This window comes from Ptiloglossa arizonensis, chromosome 7 (genome assembly GCF_051014685.1).
Source record: "Ptiloglossa arizonensis isolate GNS036 chromosome 7, iyPtiAriz1_principal, whole genome shotgun sequence".
NCBI lineage: Eukaryota > Metazoa > Arthropoda > Insecta > Hymenoptera > Colletidae > Ptiloglossa > Ptiloglossa arizonensis.
Window position 1 is genome coordinate 17,570,224 of NC_135054.1, and position 22,074 is coordinate 17,592,297.

The following is a 22,074-nucleotide window of genomic DNA, read 5'->3' on the forward strand; positions in this document are numbered from 1 at the left end:
GCTCGCGACTGGGATCCTGGATTTCGGATGAGAGCGAGCTCTCGAGAATTAACACGCAGGCGCGCCTCTACGGCCCTCTTCCTCCCTCCTATCTCACTCCCACCCCGCCCCTGTCAATCGCCCCTTTCGCTCGACGCACGCTAACCTAACATTCTCTCTCTCCCTTCTCTCTATCTCTATCTCTCCTTTTCGCTCTCCTTCTCTCTCTCTCTCTCTCTCTCGATCCCCCTGCACCCTGTCACTGCTCCTGCGTTTCAGCTCTTGCCCTACCCTGCTCGCACTGCCTACCCCCTGCTGACCTGCATGTATAAGCAGCTGTTCTCTTGTTTTATCCTTTCCCCCGTTCTCGTTCGATCGTTCTTTCTCTTGCGTTTTGTTACGCGTTGTGTTTCACCGGAGCGAATTCGGTTCGCCATCCACCGCGCGTCCCTTGATAAAGATCGAACAGGTGCTCCCTTTTTACTTTTTTTCTCTCTCTTTTTCTTTTTTTTATTTCTTCTTCCTTTTACCCCTTTTGCGTCGTATTTTTCCTTCCCTCTTTTCTTTGTTCCTTCGTCCGACTCGCTTCGCCTGCCCTTCGGTTCACTCGTTTTCGCGCAATTCTACTCCCGTTTCGCCTTTGTTACTCACCGATGCTTATGTTTTCACGAGGTCTGACCATCGATGGGTGTGTTCCACTGGACGCGTCGGGACGAGACGGGAGATCGCGAGATCAATCCCGTAGAGGAATTGCAAACCGTATCGCGTTGGACGTTTTCGGTTCAGGCTTCCTCGAGTCTGGGATCACGTCGCTCGACAATTATCATATTCCTCTTACCAGTGGCTCGTAGGAGGGATCGATCTTGGATCGACGGATATGGAACAGACGTCTTCCGGTTAACCCTAAAAGCATTCTTTTGTTCGGCTACGCGGTGAGAGTCTTTTTTCAAAAATGTTCGGAACGTAACTCATATTTTTCACTTTACGATGGAACGAATACACCTAAGGAGATACACGAGCATTCGAAAGTGTCTATTACAATAGTTACGATCGTGGAAAACGATCCGAGGAACGTCCTGGTATTCCACAGTGGAAGAATATTTATTAAAGAAAATTAGTATCATTGTTAATGATAAATAATTATTACTAAAGCAAGAAGAATTGGATATTTTTCTGAACCTTCTCGTTCAACTGTGCCTTGAACAATGGAAAGTAAACGTCTCTTCAATTCTAGCGTTAACTATGTAGAAATTATATACATAAAGAATATTTATTGAAGAAAATTGCTATCATTGTTATTAATAAATATTTATTACTAAAGCAAGAAGAATTGGATATTTTTCTTAATCTTCTCGTTCAACTCTGTCTTCAACAATGGAAAGTGAACGTCTCTGTATTTCTAACGTTAAGTATGTGGAAATTATATATATATACATATATATATGTATATATTTATTACCGGAAACTAAACAAGTTAATCAACGTGACACGACTTCTGAATCGGGGGAACAGAGGACGTTGATCAACGTGGCTCGTCTTCCAAGTTAGCAAACAAAACACGTTAATCAAGGTGGCCCGCCCGATGTATGTTAAGAGGAATGTGCCACCACGAGTAAGTGGGATGCGAACAGTGTCGAATAACTTTTGCTCGGTCGCAGACCGAGTAAAACGTCCGTTCCAGTGCGACTCGTAATTTCTGCCAGGGACGATCTTTCTTTCCCCCATCGATACCACATCCTCCTTAAACCAGAAATGATTATTTCTTCTTCCTAGAATTATGCCTTACCTGCTCCGTACCCCCTCCTTGCTCCTTTTCGAGACGGTTTATAAAATATCAAAGAATTCGCTCAGTCCGTACACACTTTTCACTTGTTTCGCATTCGTGAAGTTACTGCGGACGGTTCTTTCGTTGCAACATACAGAATGCTGCAAATTTAAATAGAGAAACTTCAAAAACGCACGAGAACAACCTAAATAAAATAACACGGTACAAATAGTGCGCCGCACTATTCGTACGGCTTTATCAATATCCATGCACTGTCCGAGTACTTTTGTCTCGTATTTTTGTCCATTGTAAAAAAAAAGAAAAAAAAAAAAATACCCACGTACGTTCCGCGTTCGTAATTGTCGGCGCGGTTTATTCAACACGTTCTCCTTTGTACACTGATTAATTTAACGATAGTTGAAAGAGGTCTGAAAATACAGAAGGAAAAAATACATTCGTCGGTTACTCAGCCGCAATATTATTGTTACGAGTCGAATAGCGGTTATTCTAGCCGTGACACAGAACGCTCGTGCAAACGTAACCGAGACGGTCGTTGATTCGAGCAGTGCAGTTAATTCGAAAACTATGCAGCGGGTAATTTTCAGACACGGGGTGCACGGACGTGCATATCGTTCACGGATTCTACGGTGGAGAGAGTTTAAGAGCGAGGAGCGCGAGAGAACCGGAAAATATTTGACGAAATTTAAAAACGAACGGAGAACGCGCTTCGTGGCGGTGATCATCGACTCGATAAAAGAACGTTATGAATTATGCACGAGAGGAAATTGTCTTCGCTCCGGCGAGTTATTCAAACGACTGTTATTTAATTCAGTAATTCCTTGTATGCTAGAATTTCTGCTTTGAAACTTGAAACACCTTGCGCGAGGGGGCGAATTCAATTATTCAAAGTAGCTTGTGGTCAGATTTAACTCACGTTGCTTAAAGTAATTACACGATCGTCTACTCGAACGACTTTATCGCTCGAGATTCAATTGTTGCTAAAACTTCACCTGCTCGTACCTTTTAGACGAGCGTCTCCCAGATTATTCCGAATCGAAAACATCGTCACACCTATCTACTTTTAATCGTTATCGAGATAAACGATAACGATTAAACTGTTACTCAGTCTCGGCCAAGGGTACGAGCGATATAAATTGATCGTTCAAGGTCACCCCCTCCATTGTGAACGTAACTGTCTTTTTTTTTTACTTTTATTCCCCTTAGCTCGTCGTCGAAGGGATACGTAGCTTACGAAACGGGTAAAACGACCAATGTAAGCCAAGTATGATGGGGATAATCTTCCAGGGATCTAAAGCGGTCACTTTATTTCGAATCGACTATTCACGAAAACAGAAACTGCATTGCTCGGTCTACCTCTACTATTTGACTGGTCTACTTCTATTCAGCGTGCACGATGCCTCGCATGTTTTCAAACGCAGAATACGTCGATATTGTACTCGTATACGGTTGTTGTAACTGCGACAGTGGAGTTGCAGTGGTTGAATATCAGCGGTGATACCCGAACCACCGACTTCCTCGTCGCAACGTGTTTCGCGGCGTTCGCTGAAACAACGAATAGGATTGCACTCGTGGCTGGTTGATATTTGAACGTTATCTCCGCACGGTATTTGCGCATAAAGGAGCGGAATAAAAAAAAAAAATAACGAAATAAAAAAACAACCCTGGATCCGTGCGCCGATCGCGCGTCGTTGTCGAGAAATTAAAAAGAAATTCGTGAAACGCATAATGGATAGTATCCGATTAAAAATTATACCTGGTACTTTCGATCTTTAAACTCTGTAGATAACGTTTACACCGTGACAGAGATTTAATGGTACTTCTCACCGAGAGTTTCTAGAAAAATAAAACGAAGCTCGTGAAAATTATATTGCACTTTTTTCCGTCATCTTGACTGCTTTCTTTCTTAATTGCCAACGAGAATACTGTCCACCATCGAACTCTATAGACAACATTCGCGCAACGACAGAGGTGCAATCGCAACTCTCGCTAATGTTGTTAAGAAAATGAAAAGAGATACGGGAAAACAATGATATCGTATTCTTTCCGTCGTCTTAACTGCTTCTTTCCTTCACCCTTTCGAGGCTGATGTCTATAGACACCACTTGGAACGTAACAAGATCCTAAGTGTTACTTCCACCGCGTGATAATATTTCCAGAATGCACTCTCAGAGACTTAACTGAGCTTGCTAGGTTCTTCGATAAGTTTCGTCGTTTTTTCCATTATAAAAAGACACTACTTCAACTTTGAACAACTATAAATAACACGAATGAATCAGATTTCCACGAAACTTTGCACATGTTCATCAAAGGGTAGTAACACATTTAGAAAAATGAAACGACGAACCTGATCCGTTTCTTATCGAGCAACCTGTTACAAATTCAATTCGTTCCTCCGTTCAAGTCATCTTTCCCCTGTTGCAACGAATACTATATCACGCTGTTACCTTATCCGTTCGAATTGCCTATCCAGAGATTCGAGTCCCTCTTAGTAACTAATCGTTCTCCCCAGCCTTTAAACGGTTCACGTTCTAAAAAATTCACCTACAAATTTATCTATAAATTCACATTTCGGATTCTCAACGTCCGATAATCTTGCACTCGCATCGTTCCTTTTTCGTTCTACACTCGACCAATGTTACGCGTTCGTCCATCCAACTGTCCTCGTGGTTCTCGGCGTCCGTTCCTCCGTCGTGGAAGTGTCGCGTTCCTCTGGCTCGTCCCACGTCTTCGTTAACATTTCATCTTCCACGTGTGTCCTTCTTAACGCGTAGGTTGTCGGACTTGCTCGTCCGCGCTCGTGAAGTTTACGGACTTTGAACATTCGTTTCCCCCTTGACGTTAAACGTTCACCTTTAACTTCTGCCCACTTACTCGTATTTATGGCGTCAACCGGATGAACCGTGAAAAAACCGGACACGGCCCAGACACGGCCGATGTTATGCTAGAACAACACTCTTACTTTTTGCTCGTCCGGTGCTCCACACGGTCAAATAGACAAGGCGGGGCGGTTGTAGGTGTACCGTAACGACGACCGTGACGTTCCTTTGCCGCTTACACGCTTTGCCGCCGGTGCCTACGAAACGATGCTAAAAAGAAAAAAAAAAAAAAAAAAATTAATATCCAACCGTGCGCGTAATTTCGCGTGCACACGTTGTCGTACAACGGGTGACGCCTGCAACCTTTAAATACTGAGTAGAGGCTGTCCACAGTCACGTGACATTTATAATACGTCACAACAAGGGTGATTAACTGGAGATTCAATAAAGCGGGCAAACGGTAACTCGATTTGTTTACTCGACGATTTTAATTATCCCGATCGCCTCGAACGTGTTTACGCAACGATACGTTCGTTGTTCAACGGTGGACCGTTTTGTAAAAATGATAAGCATCGTGTTACTGGGTGCAGGTAACTGCACAGAACACAGTGTGTTACAGAGTAAGTTAACAGAAACTGATACACGTAGAGTAGAATTGTACAGGGCGAGATTCATTTTTCGAGGAGTGATTTTCAATTATAAAGTGGATCATATAAAACAAAGAAAGGGTTATTTTAATCCTAATGGGTAACGTTTGTACCATTGTGCAAATATTTTCGAGAATTGTCCTTCATTGTGAGAAAGAATCGAAGATTCTTAAGTGGAAAATAGTTATCAATTGTATCGAAATGATCCCGGTGGTAGAATATTCTTAAATTAAAATACGTTGTGTTTATTTCGTCCATATCTCCGTAATTATGAAGAGGACAAAAAAAGGGGGAGCGAGTATTGCGACTTTCTGAAAGAAGCACCGCAATTTGAAATCCCGTTGCGTTACGTCCCGTTAAAAGAAAACTAAATAGACACCATGTGTATTCAGAGTAGGAACGTTGCACAGTGAAATTAAGCTCGACGTACTAGCAACGTTTCGCTTGGACTTACATGTAAACACAAGGAGGATGAAAGTTTAACATGAAAAGGTAACCACGAATACACATCTTGCTTCATAGTTACCGGGCCCGACTTGTTATTAAGGTGACTTTAACCTGCTCGGCTGACACGTATTCAAAGGATCCGAGTGCCACGTTTGAAATAATAAAAGCTATAAATATTCTCAAACCACTCGAGTGCTTCGAACCTCGTGTATTTGTCCACGGTACGCCCGACGTCTTAATAACCGTAATTAAATTCATCGTCGAGAGTAGAAGCTGCAAGAAACATTTGTTACAATCGGCTCGAGATTTCGTCCTCGCAACGAGAGCATCGCGTTGGAACGCTCGTCATCGGATCTGATATTAAAATCACCGATGGTACACAAACATTTGGATTGTTACCGAAATTGGAGAGATTCGTGCCAGACCGGATAACTTTTTGGGCGTAGCGTTTTTCGAACGCGTGAAATATTCTCCGTTGAAAATAATAGGTTGTCACATGGTCGAGAAAAGCTGAGACAGCTTGAAGGACAGGTAGACGTTCCAGAAAGTGAACGATTTGCAATGAAAGTGAGTTACGGTGAAAGTGAATTGTTAAGTACGATTTACGTGGTTACATCGTTCCTAAAATTACCATTTAAGAGGAATTGTATAATTGTGATGTATTGTAGGAAGAACGAAAGATCGTATATGGTTTTGAGACAACGTAGTATGAATAAGAGAAATATGAACAGTGTCGAGTTAATTTTGAACAGCCTTGGAGATCTTTCCAGAACTGATCTTTCTTTCTCCCTAGAATACATTTTATATACGATCTTACGTATTCGTTTAAGAAAAGAAAACTATTGTACAATTTTTATTATGCAACTTAGAGGAAAGTGTACGTACCAAAGTACAGAAAAAGACTACTATAGAACTTCTAGAAAATGGTAAGGACGACCATGTGACAACTCGAAAGACAACACTGCGTTCGAGCTTGGCAAACAGATTGCTTACGCGTACGTAATATTTTTTTTATAGCGAACAACCAGTACATTTGTTACTTATTTGCAACGTGGATTCTTGTTTGACCCGAATGCAGCCACGACTGTACGTAAATCATCAATATTTCAAAAGCTAAAGAAAACAAACTTTTGCATGTTCGGGAAATACAATCGGCAACACGGGAAGATAAATATCTGTTGTACGCCAACGTCTAGAATTCAGTGTGCAGAATTGTTTGCAGATCCGATTTGTTATCTTACTACGTCCATGGCAAGAAAATTTAACCGGGGGCAACAGCGCGTGTACCGAATGCTCGAATACTCGAATTATCACAGCCCTGCAATCTATCAGACTGCAAAGATTTCGTGGATACTTGCAAAAGGTACACACGATTTGAAATACCGTAGTTATAATTTGAAAATTCGAATCGCTACGAATGCAAATCGCGGTGAGACGTTTTTAAATATTTGTACGATTTCTCGAGCAATGGATTAAAAATTCCAATACAGAACTATCGACTATACGTTTGATTTATTCGAATAAATTTTCCAAGCAATTTTGTACCGTAACTTTACAGAATCGTTGGATTAAATATTCCAATACAGAACTATCGACTATCCGTTTGATTTATTCGAATAAATTTTTCGTTTCGTTTCACTCGGATAAAGTGCATTTTCAATTTAAGTAGAAACGATTTTATCTTCCCAATGATGCATCGCGAACATTTATGAAGTATAGGTAACAAAATTCTAGCAACGAGAATACATCGAACACCAACACAACCCGAAACAACAACCATTATCGTCGTAACGATACAAATAATTCGCTCGTAAAATCTAATTGAAGTTCACACTGATTAGTGATTTCAAATATTTGTTTCGATGGGGTTTACGCACATAGGAAGCCATAAAGCGTTTCAATTGTGTAGCGAACGTTGTTGCAGTATCGAACGGAATGTAAATTACGATGTTTGATTACGAAAGCACGAATTCGGTGTAATATTACAAAGGAGGACGGTCCACGGTCACCACGTTGAATAGTAATTTTATCAAAGTGGCAGAGAATAGTGGCAAGTGGCGGAAAGAAACGACGAGCGTATGGCCAGTAGTAGTAATGACTTAAAATTCTGCAGACACGAATTACGCGAAGCCAATAAAAGGAAGGAAGATATAAACAGCACTCGCTTCTTGACATTTAGGACAGGAAGTCATTCTACAAGAATAAACGACCCACGTTACAATATAACGAAAGATATTCACGGACGAGAGTATTAGATTCGGATGACTCTTGAATCGTAAAAGTTTCAACGTCTGAAAGTTCACGGGAGTACAAATAGTTCAAAGTTCGATCGCTTGTAACGCAAATAATTTCACGTCGAGCTACCGATAATCCGAACACAATTCGGAACGTAAAAAAAAAAAGAAAACAAAGTATCCCCGTTAGATTCGATCGAATTGCGAAAAAATTATGCAGATGAGAAACTGCAATGGAAGAACAACCATTCTCAGAGTGCAGCACACGTTTCTTGACATTTAAGACTGGAAGTCATTCTACAAGAATAAACGACCCGCGTTACAATATAACGGAAGAAATTCACGGACGAATGTATTAGATTCGGATGACTCTTGAATAGTAAAAGTTTCAACGTTTGAAAGTTCACGGGAGTACAAATAGTTCAAAGTTCGATCGCTCGTAACGCAAACAATTCGATGTCGAGCTTCCGATAATCCGAACAATTCAGAACCTAAAAAAAAAAGAAGAGAGAAAGAAAAAGAAAACAAAGTATCCCCGTTAGATTCGATCGAGTTGCGAAAAAATGATACAGATGAGAAACTGGAATGAAAGAACAACGATTCCCAGAGTGCAGAACACCGATTCGATAGAGATATCGCTTTCGTTTCAACGATCGTGAACGTACTCGACGAAATATGCTCGGGATTAACGTAAATACGTACCGTACACGAACGTGTGCATTTCATACGAGCAGTATTCTCAATCTTCGCGGATTATATCGGGTCCCAGGAAAATTCACGAAAATAGCAGAAACCGACAGCACGCGGAAATGTACAATATCCTGGTGGTTTCTGGCTACGCGTACCGGTGGTATTCTTCGCGGCCACACGAAAGAGAATATTCCCTCGACTTTTCTATCGTTGCTCCTCTACCCCGGCCATCTTACGACGAATCACGACGGACCGGTGTTTCCATTAAAGATTACGCCCTGGTACCGCAATATTGTGAAACAAGAACCACGTCTAAAAGTGAACGGAGAACGTCGAAAATGGTAACGGTGAATAATGCAACGCCCGGGGTATTCTTATCCACCGAGAGCGAATCTCTTTAAAAAGGAATTAATCCATTCGATCCGGTAATTACCGGCGTTGCCACCGTGAAACCAGTCGTCCAACTTTATTAAAGGGACAAGGAGAACTCGAACGTTCAACTTTGGATGATAATTTTGGAAAACGATGTCTCTGGAATGTTTCGCGTTCAAATGAAATGAGCATCGAGTTGTTTTTGTTTTCGAGATTGACGTTGCATCGAAACTTTATTAAAGGGACAAGGAGAACTCGAACGTTCGACTTTGGATGATAATTTTGAAAAACGATGTCTCTGGAACGTTTTAAGTTCATATGAATTGAGCATCGAGTTGTTATTGTTTTTGAGATTGACGTTGCATCGAAAACTACTTCAATCGATGGGAAAAAGTGATTCTTTCGCGATAGAAATTTTTTTTTCTCGAGTTACAACGTGAACTATAAATAGAACACTGGCGCTTAGAAGTATCTAACAATATCGAGACCTTTGTACGGAATAACGTGTAAAGGAAACATATTTTTTTTTAAAGAAGTATAACGGTGCAAGATTCGATGGAAATCGAGTAAATTATCGTTCCGTGTTATTATTTTTGTATTTGTAATATATTACGAGGAAAGGTTGAGAAAAACTTATCGTTGCACTTTATTCGAGGGTTCGAACATTAGGCTTTAAGAATCACGGTGTTCGAATCGATTTGAAAATCTGTAAAAAAATTTCTTCTTAAACGTTGAAACACTGTTACGCGTCGAGTTCACGTGGACATTTGTTGAAAGAAGATTAACGGAAAAATTTGTTTACAAGCACTCGAAGAAAATATTAGTATTCGATTGGTATCGGACCACGAGACGACATTTCCGGTGATTTGACTAAAATTTTCGATCAGATCCGCCGGACCGATGTGATTGGAGACACAGTTATAACTTTCAAACGAATTCACCGGACCAATGTGACCATAGACTTGATTAAAACTTTCAATTGGCTGCTCCAGAACCAATGTGACCGGGGACTTGATTAAAATTATCAAACCGATCCTCCGTTCAGGGACTTAGTTACAACTTTCGGATAAACTCACCGGACCGATGTGACTGGGAACAGACCGATGTAACTCGGTTAAAATTTTCAATTTTCCGAATTGCTAACCGTACATTGCTACCACGATTACGCTGGCACGCTTTATTACAATATTCTAATCGATCGAACAACTATCTTTCCTATCTTCGGAACGTGCATATGCACACTATAGTAACTTCACTTCGTCACATCGAAATCGTTCACGTTCCGCCATCGTTCTTTTTATTTCTCGAATTCAAAGGGAACGAAATTGCACGGTCATTTCTATCAGCAACCATTATCACGATCCATGTGAACAAATCTGCAACTCGGTTTTACGTTACTCCCGCTAATTCCGTGCATTCGCTTCATCGTGAAAATAGAACAAAAACCACGGTTTTAATAGTGCGTGCCTAACGAGCGAGCGAAGGCTTCGCGTTCTATTAAAGCGTAATTCACAAAATTGCATTCTGTGACCAGTTATAAGAATACCGGTTAAATTTACCGTCTTTAATATACTTCGGTGAGAAAGAGCGGTCTCGTTCTTGCTGGAAAAATTATTATTGCGCAATTCTTGCATTCAACGATCGCGTTTAACCTGCATCCTTTGAAATACCAGAGCTAGAGTACGGACAACTAACGTCACCACGTTTCGATGAATATAATAATAAACGTTTCGAGAATGTTTCCAAAGATCTACCGATTGCTTCGAACACCGATTTGAAAAATTTTGATCTACCATATTTGCAATTCCAGTGGTCCGAACTTCGACCAGTATTTCCATACTTCATCTGAACGATTAACTCGATTCTTGTTTCACGAAGAAAGTTAATTTACTCGAGTTCCATCGAATCTTACACCGTTATACTTTTTTAAAAAAAAATATGTTTCCTTTACACGTTATTCAACGAAAAAATTGTCGAGCCATTGTACGCTCGAGAGATCCTCGTTCAATTTTCGACCCGGAATAAGTTAATCACGTCTTCCTCGGATCATGGAAGATGTATGGGCGTTATGGAAGATGTATGGGCGTTATGGAATATCAAAGATAGGGAGTTAGGAGTGGAAGATGGGCGTCCATTTTCTGACCTTTACAATGATAACACGGGCCATAATACAACAAGTAAAGTAATAGCCTCTCTCTCGGCTTCCATTAAGCACCGAGGATAAAGCGCCCACGTGCACGCTGCGCGTGAGTATGCACAATGCGTGTGCAACACGGTTTATCTAATTATAAGGACACTCCGGTTTAACCCTTTCGTCGCTGTCCTTTAACAGACGACCTTTGTTCCGGTACAGTGGAATCTCGATAACCAGTGTTTCGCTTAATACGAATCCCTTTTAAAGCTATATCCGCTCCAAAGGGTTTCCACTATGATTCATTTACCAGCTATCGTGCCCATTAGTGATATTTAATCGTTGCTCAATTTCGTGTATTCTTTTTCTTCGTTACGAAATACTATATTAGGTGCTCCAAAATGAAGCATTGGTATTTATTCTTTTTATCTAGTAATGGTCCGAGAGAAGATGATGATTCTATTTGTAACGATAAGTGAAAAATGTAAAGTTTTCTTCGAATTTGACTATAAGTGTCTTTGATTGAAAAATTAGTTTACAATCGTTCGCGCAATTCAATTGTTAATTGCGTTAAATATTTCTATTGCCACTGTGGGGACATTGATTTTAGCCGGCTCAAGGTCGTTGTTCTACAACCGTGAATCATGTCAGACACAATTCTCACTTTTATGATCTCACCGCGTTTCCCGGCTCTTGTCACGTACATATCATAAACTATGTTTTATTGAGCATTTTCAAGCCTCCAGAAGTATATATACGCTACTACGTGATCTCTGACTTTCGTCTCGTTGGTACACACCTTTTTTCTCTTTTCCTTCGATTTAATAAAAAGGCGAAAAATGGAAAGGAAACCATCGTATCCTCGCACCGTGGTGGGGATAGAAGGAGCAGTGACCTTGAGCGAGAAAAATCTTTCGCCTGCATCTATGCGTTTCTCTTTGCGACCAACGTGAGAATTGTTGCTACGTTTTGTACGAAATTCTGTGGAAATATTAAATAAATTCTACAGTCGATTGATACCGAACTGTGTACACAAAAACGACAGCTCTTTCAAAGAAAAGTTGACAATATTTTTTTACACTGAGTGAAAATGTACAACACTGTGAAAATGTACGAAACGTATTTCTCAACTTTCGTAATCGTATCGCATTGTTTACGTACGCGTTAATGATATTACGTCTCGAATGCAATTTCTTCGGAAACGAGACCCTCGGTTTGTCGTGTTTCCAATTTTTTCCATGAATTATTGAACACTCGGTGCATCCGTGTGCCCGGGGGAAAATTGGTGTTTTCAAATCTGCTAGTATCTTTAAACATTTACTCGGTCTTTTTCTGCCGGCGTATCTGTGGTATCGATCGGGCGTACAAACGCTTGTATACGATTCAATTTAAACCGGTGCCCGAATAATTTCATAACACCCTTGCCTAAAATAGCAACCGCGACTAATTAAGTAATTAAAAGTTAATACGGAGTTCCGCAACCGGCTGACGTCATCAATTTGTTATTAACCCGTGTAATAATTGTTTATTCTGCTACCCCCTGGAAATTTAATTAATTTTCGTGAATCGCGAAAAGGATATTTAATAGCCAATTAAATATTCTTTTATACGAAACAGAGTTTAATATACTTGCGACAGTATATTGGTCAGTCACCAATATTCTAAAGATTACCGGACAAATTCTATTTTATAATTATTATTGCACAGAGTACAATATAATTATATATCGGAATTTCAATTTTTTTTATTTTTACAAGCAATATATTTAAATTTACGATTCTAATTACGGAATATAATCGCTGACAAAATAGTTTCTTCCCAAATCCTTCTTTTCTTTTTTTATTTATTTACCTAAGTAGATTTCAAATTGTATTTCAAGTTAAAATCGTCCCCTTTATAATCGAACAATTTAGAATATTTATTTTCTCGACTTCTACCACATTTTTTACAAGCAGTATATTCAAATTTACGATTCTAATTACAGAATATAATCGCTGACAAAATAGTTTCTTCCCAAATCCTTCTTTTTTTTTTATTTATTTACCTAAGTAGATTTCAAATTGTATTTCAAGTTAAAATCGTCCCCTTTATAATCGAACAGTTTAGAATATTTATTTTCTCGACTTCTACGACATTCTATAAAAAAAAAATCCAATGTTTGGTTGAACCGTAACTATTCTAATAACACGTGCACTCTCTGGACTTCATCCAGCGAAATCAGCGCCTTACATACCACCGTCGAACGATTACCGAACCAGGTAAACACCTTTAAGCAGCTGTAGCACTGTAATTTTCCCCAAGCACTGCTCGAAAATGTACACAATGCTAGCATGCACTGGCACCGGTGGCAAACTTATTCGTAACTGAAACGAGAGTTTCGGTTGCAGCGGAAAACTTTGTAAAATAATTCATACTTATATCGTGTGAACAGAGAATGCAAAAAGTGCACGGTACGCAAAGTATGCTTCGCGCGACTCTCCGACAGCGAAATTTATTTAAATTCCTTCGCTCCTCTTTTTTCTCTCTCTCTCTCTCTCTCTCTCTGAAAAAAAGAAAAAAATGCACCGTTCACCGAACGTTCAAAGTTTATTCATCGACGCGGTTGTTAATGAACAATACAGGGACCGCGTCGCTGATAAAAATTCCAGTAAAATTTCCACTCTCGCGGAGAATAGATTTCACTTAACCGCGAGCCCGCGAAAACAAACGCTAATAACTGGAGTAGCAAAACTCGTTTCTATTTACTGGTACATCGATGACTCGATGCAGAAAGTTGCAACCTTACTGTCTGCATCCCCGTTGCAATTTCTGTTCGTTTCCTATTATTACGCAACCGGAGTACCCGATACTGCGCCACGAGGTCCTATATTGGGTGAGATTGCAGATCAGTAATGAACGTTTGCAAAGATATAAGTGTGTACGATGTACGACCACCGTTTACGTCACATGTCAGAAACCGTATCATCGATTACGTTGAAAGAAATAAGTATAAATCTAGCTCGAATTCACCCACCGATTAAATAACCGGCTAAAATAGAAGAAAAATCGAAGGGAGAAATTACACAAAATAATTTTCAACATCCACGAGGGAACGTGTCATTTTTCAATGTTTCTTATTGGATACGAAATACAGAGACTGTTATAGTGCAACATTTCAGCCACGGAACCTCTGCGGATATAGAAAAGAAAAATCGAATATGGGCTAGCTATAAGAAGAAACGTACAATAAGAGATACCAAATAAGTAAAATACAAAGACGGAGAAATTCCAGTGTGGTTTGTTGTTGAATTTTTAGCGAACATACCGTAGGAAGAATTATTTGCAAATAAACTACCGACGATGGAAGCACGTTTCCGAAACGTTGCGATCATTTTTGAGCCAACGACAAGTTCATCTCTGCGACCTTGTTCGGATACTTGTGCTCGAAATCAATATTTGCGATGAATTTCATTCTAAAGAAGCAGTACCACCGTGGTACGATTTATATAACTTATAAACCATTGGATTGTTCGAAAAGTCATCTCGTTCTCCAAAATGGAGATTATATAATTTAATAAAATGTTTATACACTCTGAAAAAATCTTGTTTCATTTTCACCAAAGAGAACGAAACGACATACCGAACAACCTAATATTTCGTTATAAAGTACATCGTATTCTTGTAATCGTTTTTATCAATATTTTCCACGTGGTGTATCTTTCGATCGTTATCCTTAAAATCGTGCTTCTCTCCAAAGAGAACCTACACACGATAAGTGAGAATAATGATATTTCCTGGGCTCGAATATACGCGTATCCATTTTCAAGTAATAGTTTTTGCCTGCTTTCAACAAGCTACAAACTTTCGTGTAGTGTTCGCGTTAACGTTGTTATTACCGTTATCGTCGGCGATAGTACGGCGAAGATAGGAGAAATTTTGAATGAAATTAGCAACGTCAAGATGAGTTTTCAGTCGGCAAACGAGCGAACTGGGGAACGGAATGCATCGCGTGCAGCAACCAAATGCCACCGAATAATAATTACGGATGCTCGTGGGTCAACAGTGCGACTCGGATACGACCCAACCTCTACCACTCCCATTGTGAACTCACGATCCTGATGGACGCGTCTCGACACTCGATATTCCTCTATCCGTACCTGTAGAATTCTATTCGACTGTTTGCTTATGCCAAAATGGATACGTTTGACGCCGCGGTCGCTTATGCAGCGTGCCGTCTCTACGTGACAATGCGTGGAAAATATTCGAGGACGTCTTTCAATGTCTACGTGTCGCGAATTCGAAGATATAAGTTACGGGTTTACGGAAATCTCTCAAAGTCCTCGAAACTGGAACACCTACCGCTTTGATGGACCAAAATAGTCACATTTCAAGGGAAGAAAAAATACACGGTGGATCGAACGTAACCCTACGAATCGGATCCTTTGTGCGAAGGGAACGTTGAAGGAGAGTCGGGGGAAATGACCCTGGATGGATTTAACGATCAGAAGTTTTTGAAAAAACAAAAAAAAAGAAACAAGTAACGCAACTGCACGCAACGTGAAATATCAATTCAGAACGGACGACACACTGTTAAAAATTTTTCTCGTTTTAAATTTATTTTCAGATTTATTTTTCTAATTTTGTCTACCGAAAGGGGCCACCTATTGTACGAGATAAATACACGTGGTTGAACAAACGTTAATAACTACTCCTACAGAATAACCTTGAGATAAAAATTAACTTTTATCGTGTTTCGTATCTGTGTAAAACAATTATTAAGTAAATTCAATCTTATTAAGTGTATTGTATACCGTACAATCGAATATTAACTTCGATTCTCATCGATTCGATGAATTATTACATTTACGTCAGTGCACGTTTGCGTAGATAAATTTCCTTCGTGAAAGTAGCACAGAATGAAGTTCTGAATAAAGTATTCCCGGATATCCTTTCTTGCACGGAACTTTCCCCAGGACACGTGACTACATTGTTTGCATTTTGCGTCACGAGACGCTTCGAGTGGCGAAGTTTTCCGTTCACGTTCCTTGTTTCCTATGATAATTCGAGAATAGTAAAAGAGTCGGTGCTTCATAGAAATCACAGGCTCAGCAATTTTAGAGCGGCAGCTCGGAATTACAAATTCCAAGAGGTGCGACGATCTCGAGAAACCTCTTTCACACGGTCCCCGACAAATTCTTACCGTATTTTTACCTTTCTTCGATAGAAGAAATATTCCAAATATATCGGCTTGTACGGAAAATAATTTCGCTCTCCAAAACGGAGAATATTCAATTTAATCGAATGTTCACTCTGAAAAAATCGTGTTTCATTTTCACCAAAAAAAAAAAAAACGAAATCACTTTCCAAACAACCCAATATTTTTCACGGTCTTTCGTTCGCATATACTGACGTCGAATCAATCGCAACAATTGTCGCTAAACAAATATTTCTTGTCCAAGAAATTTAAAGGAAAAAATTCTACTCGATATTGACGAAGTTAAAATTCATATTAAAGCAACGTACGATTAATGGTAAGCATCAAAGTACACGATACGATAAAGTATTCCATAATTTCATTCAAGTGTACATTCTCTGTCTCATAAATCACGAGTTTTCCACGCGTTTCATTTTCGAGTAGAATCCTATGAATTTCGTACGAAAAAACAATAAAACGACGATGTAAGCGTTGCAATAACCACGGAACAAAGTAACCACGCCTGGAAAAACATGTCCCCCCGCTGTGTTCGATGGGAATTCAGCCACCGAAGTTCCGTTTTCCCGGGAATTTACAAAATTATTCGGATGGTATGTAGAGCGAGGTCAAGAACGACATGGTAAAATTTTCGAAAGGAATTTTTCCAAACGAATCCTACGAGATGTAAAAAGACGAGGGGGAGAGACTCGTGGACAAGATTTTTAAATATATCGTCGAACGGTGATTCGAAGAAAAGCGAGATTCGAGAAATTTCGAGATTTTTTGGGGGAAATTTGATGAAAAATCGAAGCCAGAGAAAAATGAGAAATAAAAGAAACGAAAAACTATACGCGAGAGAAATTGATGCCCCGGGATCGATAGATGTTGGCTTCACCGCACACGGTCTCGCCACGTTTTTATTCAATATCACTTACTGAACGCGTACCTACGTGAGACAGCGATATATGGGATAGAAACTCGAAACTGGCATATTTCATGGCTGATACGGATTTTGCGTCATTGGTGCACGCTGCAAGCATTCGATACCCTGTGTTCCAGTTACGATCGATACCCGTGGGTAGATATTTGTTAATTCAACGGAGAGCCCGCAGGTAAGATCAACTGTTTGATTAGCAACATTCAAGTGAATAGCAAATAACGATCGCCAGCACTTCATTTACAACTTTGATAGCATAATGTTTGCGCCCGGTAATCGGACCTAGGCAAGCAATCACCGTTACAAACGCTTAGAGCACGCCGAGCCAACCAAGAGTCGAATAATGGCTAATACGTTGTCTCGGTGTCTTAGATGAAAATTATTGAGTAAAAATACGTACACGTGTATCCAGGTGTAACGCGTTTTATAAAATTATATTTGCGCGTTCACGTGTATTTGCAATCCGACTTACGAACGCGAGCGTAAATTTTGAAAAACTTTTGGTAAAACGTTTAGACACGAACGGTTACATCGGACGGAAACGTTCGACGAAATTCGATTTCGTCGTTTCAGTTCTCACCGTTTACCCACCGGATGTAAAACGTAAATAATTTTTCACGTTGAAAAATTGTAATTCAATCTAATCCGACCACGCGCGAATAAATCACAACGATGAATTCGTTTTTAAATTCTCGCGTTTTTAGCGCGCGCACAATGTCCGTGGCTTTCCTTTCGTTTCGATTCGTCGAAATAATGTATGTTCGTCGCGAATGGGGGAAAAAAAAGAAGAAAAGAAGAAAAGAAATTTAACGCGGGAAATTAATTTCAATGCTCTTCGCGCAATTTCGTTCCCCCGCCTTTGATCCGAATTTAGCGAGATTTCCGGGTGAAAAATTGCAAAATCTTTCGACGAGCACGGACGATAAAAATATGAAAAATTAACTTGGATGTAGGTAACGTTTGTACGACGTTTCCCCGACATCTTGAATTTTCGTTTATCGTAATTTAATCGCGCTTAGTCAATCGAGAAGAGAAACGTGGAAAGTTAATACATATTCGTGCTACGTATTGGTATTCACTGTTTGAACAATGTTCATCCGCTAGCTTTAATTTCAATTTTGTCCGCAGACGTCGAAGAGTATTAAACGGTATTATTTAATTAGCATCCACGGTGTGATTAATTCGTGGGGAGGGTTCGAGCCAACTTTCAACGAATATAAAATCGATATTCAACGTGGCCACCCTCGCCTTCGAGGAAAAATCCCTCGGACACGATTAATCGGTTGATTGGCCACCGTATCGCGATTACATTACGCGAACGTCAGTGGAAAGTCATCGATTTCTTCGTTTTAGAATCAATGCCACGGCCTTCGTCGCGACGGTGCAGCTACAAGTTCAAACGATTATTTGATTTTCCGCCCCTTTTTACGCTCGCCTCCGCTGTTCACGAGCTTCATTTCCTTACCGTATTTATGTTACTGCGGAAACTTGCTTTGACATCGATACGGTTCCTCGACGATGTATTTATTTCACTCTTACCCAACTGCAACGGGCTCGCTTTATTATTTGTTTCTGTGAATCGCGATGCACTCGTAACCGCGCGAAATGACAATTTCGTAGATTATTTAAGCGTCGGAGAACAGCTTCCATTTTTACGATATTTCTTTCGAGCTGTCGTTAGGTATCGTGAACACTTTTCGAGGATCAAATTTATAAACGAGTAGTGGAATTATACGCCGATAATCTGTGCTGAAATCATCGAGTCTATTGTTTACATTTCGGAGGCAGACTGTGAAGAACAGAACGTTGATGTAAATAAGGGTAGCAACGCTAGGTACAATATATCTCACCCTGTGTATTCGAACATTTAATTCTATAAATGTTGGTAATTGATATTCGTTTCATTTAACGAATACCATTTCTTTGCGTACCTTTATTATTTAAATAGTATATTTAACCTGTTTTAATTCATTTGAAAATATCCAATCTATATAAAGCAGCAACAGATAACTTATATTCTTCAATGGAGGTCACCTAAATTCTCGTTTGCTTACTAGAGGGTTAAATTTACGATCGATGATAGGGGTGTAACTGTGGTGTTACTTTTACCATTGTGGTAGGAATGCTACTATAGGGTTGCAATTAGGCTGAGTGCAACTATAGGGTGTTATAATTACAGTGAGTACAACTATAGGGTGTTATAATTACAGTGAGTACAACTATAGGGCTGAAATTACAGTAAATGTAATTATAGAGTTGCAATTGCAGTGAGTGCAACTAGAGGGTTAAAATTGCAGTGAATGCAATTATAGAGTTGCAATTGCAGTAAGTGCAACTAGAGAGTTACAATTGCAGTGAATGCAACTAGAGGGTTACATTTGCAGCGAGTGCAATAATGGAGTTGCAATTGCAGTAAATGCAACTAGAGAGTTACAATTGCAGGGAATACAACTAGAGGGTTATAATTGCAATGAATGCAATTATAGAGTAGCAATTGCAGTGAATGCAATTATATAGTAGCAATTGCAGTGAATGCAATTATAGAGTAGCAATTGCAGTGAATGCAATTATAGAGTCGCAATTGCAACGAGTGCAACTACACAGGATACAACTATACGAAATGCAACTGCACTTACACGCAAATGGCCCGTAGTAAATTCTTCATAGTTAATAACATCGATGCCTCGTGCAAACGTCAACTACCTCGTCCGGGATGTTTAAGAAATTGTTTAAATTTAGCAAAAAGGAAAATCTCACTCAAGTATCCCCGTGATCCAAACGTGCAATTACACGAAATGGTGAATTCATCATGGCCAGTGTCTGAATGTCAGAGGCACACTATGAAAAACGTTTAGTGCGCAACTTCCTCAATTACCGCTCATCCCCAGCGCTTGGAAACAGGGCTGAGTGCATAACCTCCGTGTTCGTAATTTAATTTTTTGCCAGCTTGAGATGAGGGGAGGGGGGAGGGGGCCGAGTATTAGGGGTGTCAAAAAGTTAAAGGGGAAAGGTGGCGGCGGTGAAGATCGGCTTTCGTTTCGGTCGAAAGTAATAGAAACGATAAGTTCGCTTCGAAACTTTTCGCGGTGGATTTATGATGCATTCGATCGCGGCCAAGTTCGAGACATTAAGCCACGGCGGAACAATTTTTTTTATCATACCGACCGACGGGTAATAAGAAAGTTCTCTCGTGCATATACATATATACATATATACGTGTACTTAAAGAATTTTTACTGCCGAACAACCGAACGAACTACGTACTGGGAAATCTCTCGCGACGCTAGAAACAAGAATTGTTCTTCTGTTTATGTACGATCCCATTTCGTGAAAAGCAATTCTTGTTTTGCCTCCCCGATGGCGAGCACTCAAACTTGGAACGTTACGTTTCGTTTGCTCGAACTTTTCTTTCGGCAAGTCACCGAGAATAATTATACCATAAACCGGATAAGATCAGCTGGGAGTTAATCGACGTAGTAAAGGGGATGAGAATAATTATCGATCGATCGATCGATCGACCAGAATTGCGTTCGCGGTATAATTCGTTATTCGCCGACTTGGAATTAATCGAATGAAAAATTACTCCAAATTTTCATACAACCGGTAACACACAGGACGATATGTACTGGAAGAGAATTATGCTTCTCGACTCGGTGATTTATTACACGTATAATTAAGAACTCGTTCAATTAATTTAATTAAACGTGCATCTTTCGAAACGAGTTTGGCGCTATTGTCGACATTCTATTAATTCATTACGACGAGAAGTGAAATAGTATTTGGTTACATTTCGTCCAGCTCTGACAGATATTACAAAACTAACTTTTATCCTTTTATATCCAATATTTGTATTTACTCGTATGTCATAAATACGATTCTCTGCGTTCGCGAGATATTCAAGAAAATCGTGGTAAAATATTTCCAAAATCGTTCGATGTAAATGTAAACAGAATCAATCAGGATTTAACTTTCACGAGTTCGAAATATAAACAATTCCTGTATACGCGTTTCGCGAAAAGTTCAAATTTGATATATTTCAACAAAGAGGATAACAGAATATATGGAAGTGCTGGATTAATTTTTACGTGCCTGTTTGTACAATTACATTTTTTGTCCAGTGTTCTGTATTCGTTTGTATAAAATTACCATTCTCGTGTACAAAGTACTAATAAATTAAGATTCACGTTGGTGTACCATCGAGTTCGTCAACATTTTTTTTATCTTGATCGAAGATTGATTAAATTTTTAATTTTAAATTTTTAATTCTGAGAAACGAAAGAGAGAGATTCGATGTATTGAAAATCCTATTATTTTCAAACATTGTGTCCGACGTAGCAACGATAATAAAACGAAATGGGTAATTACGAGACAGCTGAATAAGAAGCTGCGAATTTACGCATTGTAAGTGGCCGCTAGGAATCCGAGAGATTCAGTTATCTTTCGTGAATCTTCGAGAGCGGTCTGGTCTAATTGTTACTCTAGGGACCAAGTAATCTATTCTCTAATTACGCTAAGGGCCGTAACTCCAACAATTATGAGAGCCTCTCCGAATATCCCGCGACTCTCTGTCTACGTTTTGAAAGTTCACCGAAAAACGTCTGTGTTGAAACACGTATGAAAGAATTTTTCCCCTTATTCAAGACTTTGCTCGAAACACTCTGTACGACACGTAGGACCCGATACGATTCATAACTTAACATTTCACAGAGTAGAAAAGCCAGGGAACCGAGTTTAATGTTCCCTGTAATGTGACCAAAGTCACTAAAGTTTATGAAAAACTCATAAAAAAAGTCACACAAAGAAAATAGCAAAAATATTAGATACGAATACTACGAATGGATAGACAGATTTTTAATTTAACG

General features: G+C 39.6%; 1 long non-coding RNA gene across 1 annotated transcript; it reads right to left on the reverse strand.

Annotated features, from left to right (window-relative positions):
• Window positions 1-3,713: 3,713 nt before the first annotated feature.
• Window positions 3,714-13,439, reverse strand: LOC143149434 (uncharacterized). Its single transcript, XR_012992783.1, has 3 exons — window positions 13,336-13,439; window positions 4,725-4,851; window positions 3,714-4,596 (listed from the first exon to the last, which is right to left on the reverse strand). It is a non-coding gene; the product is annotated as an uncharacterized LOC143149434 (long non-coding RNA).
• Between the last annotated feature and the right edge of the window lie 8,635 nt (window positions 13,440-22,074).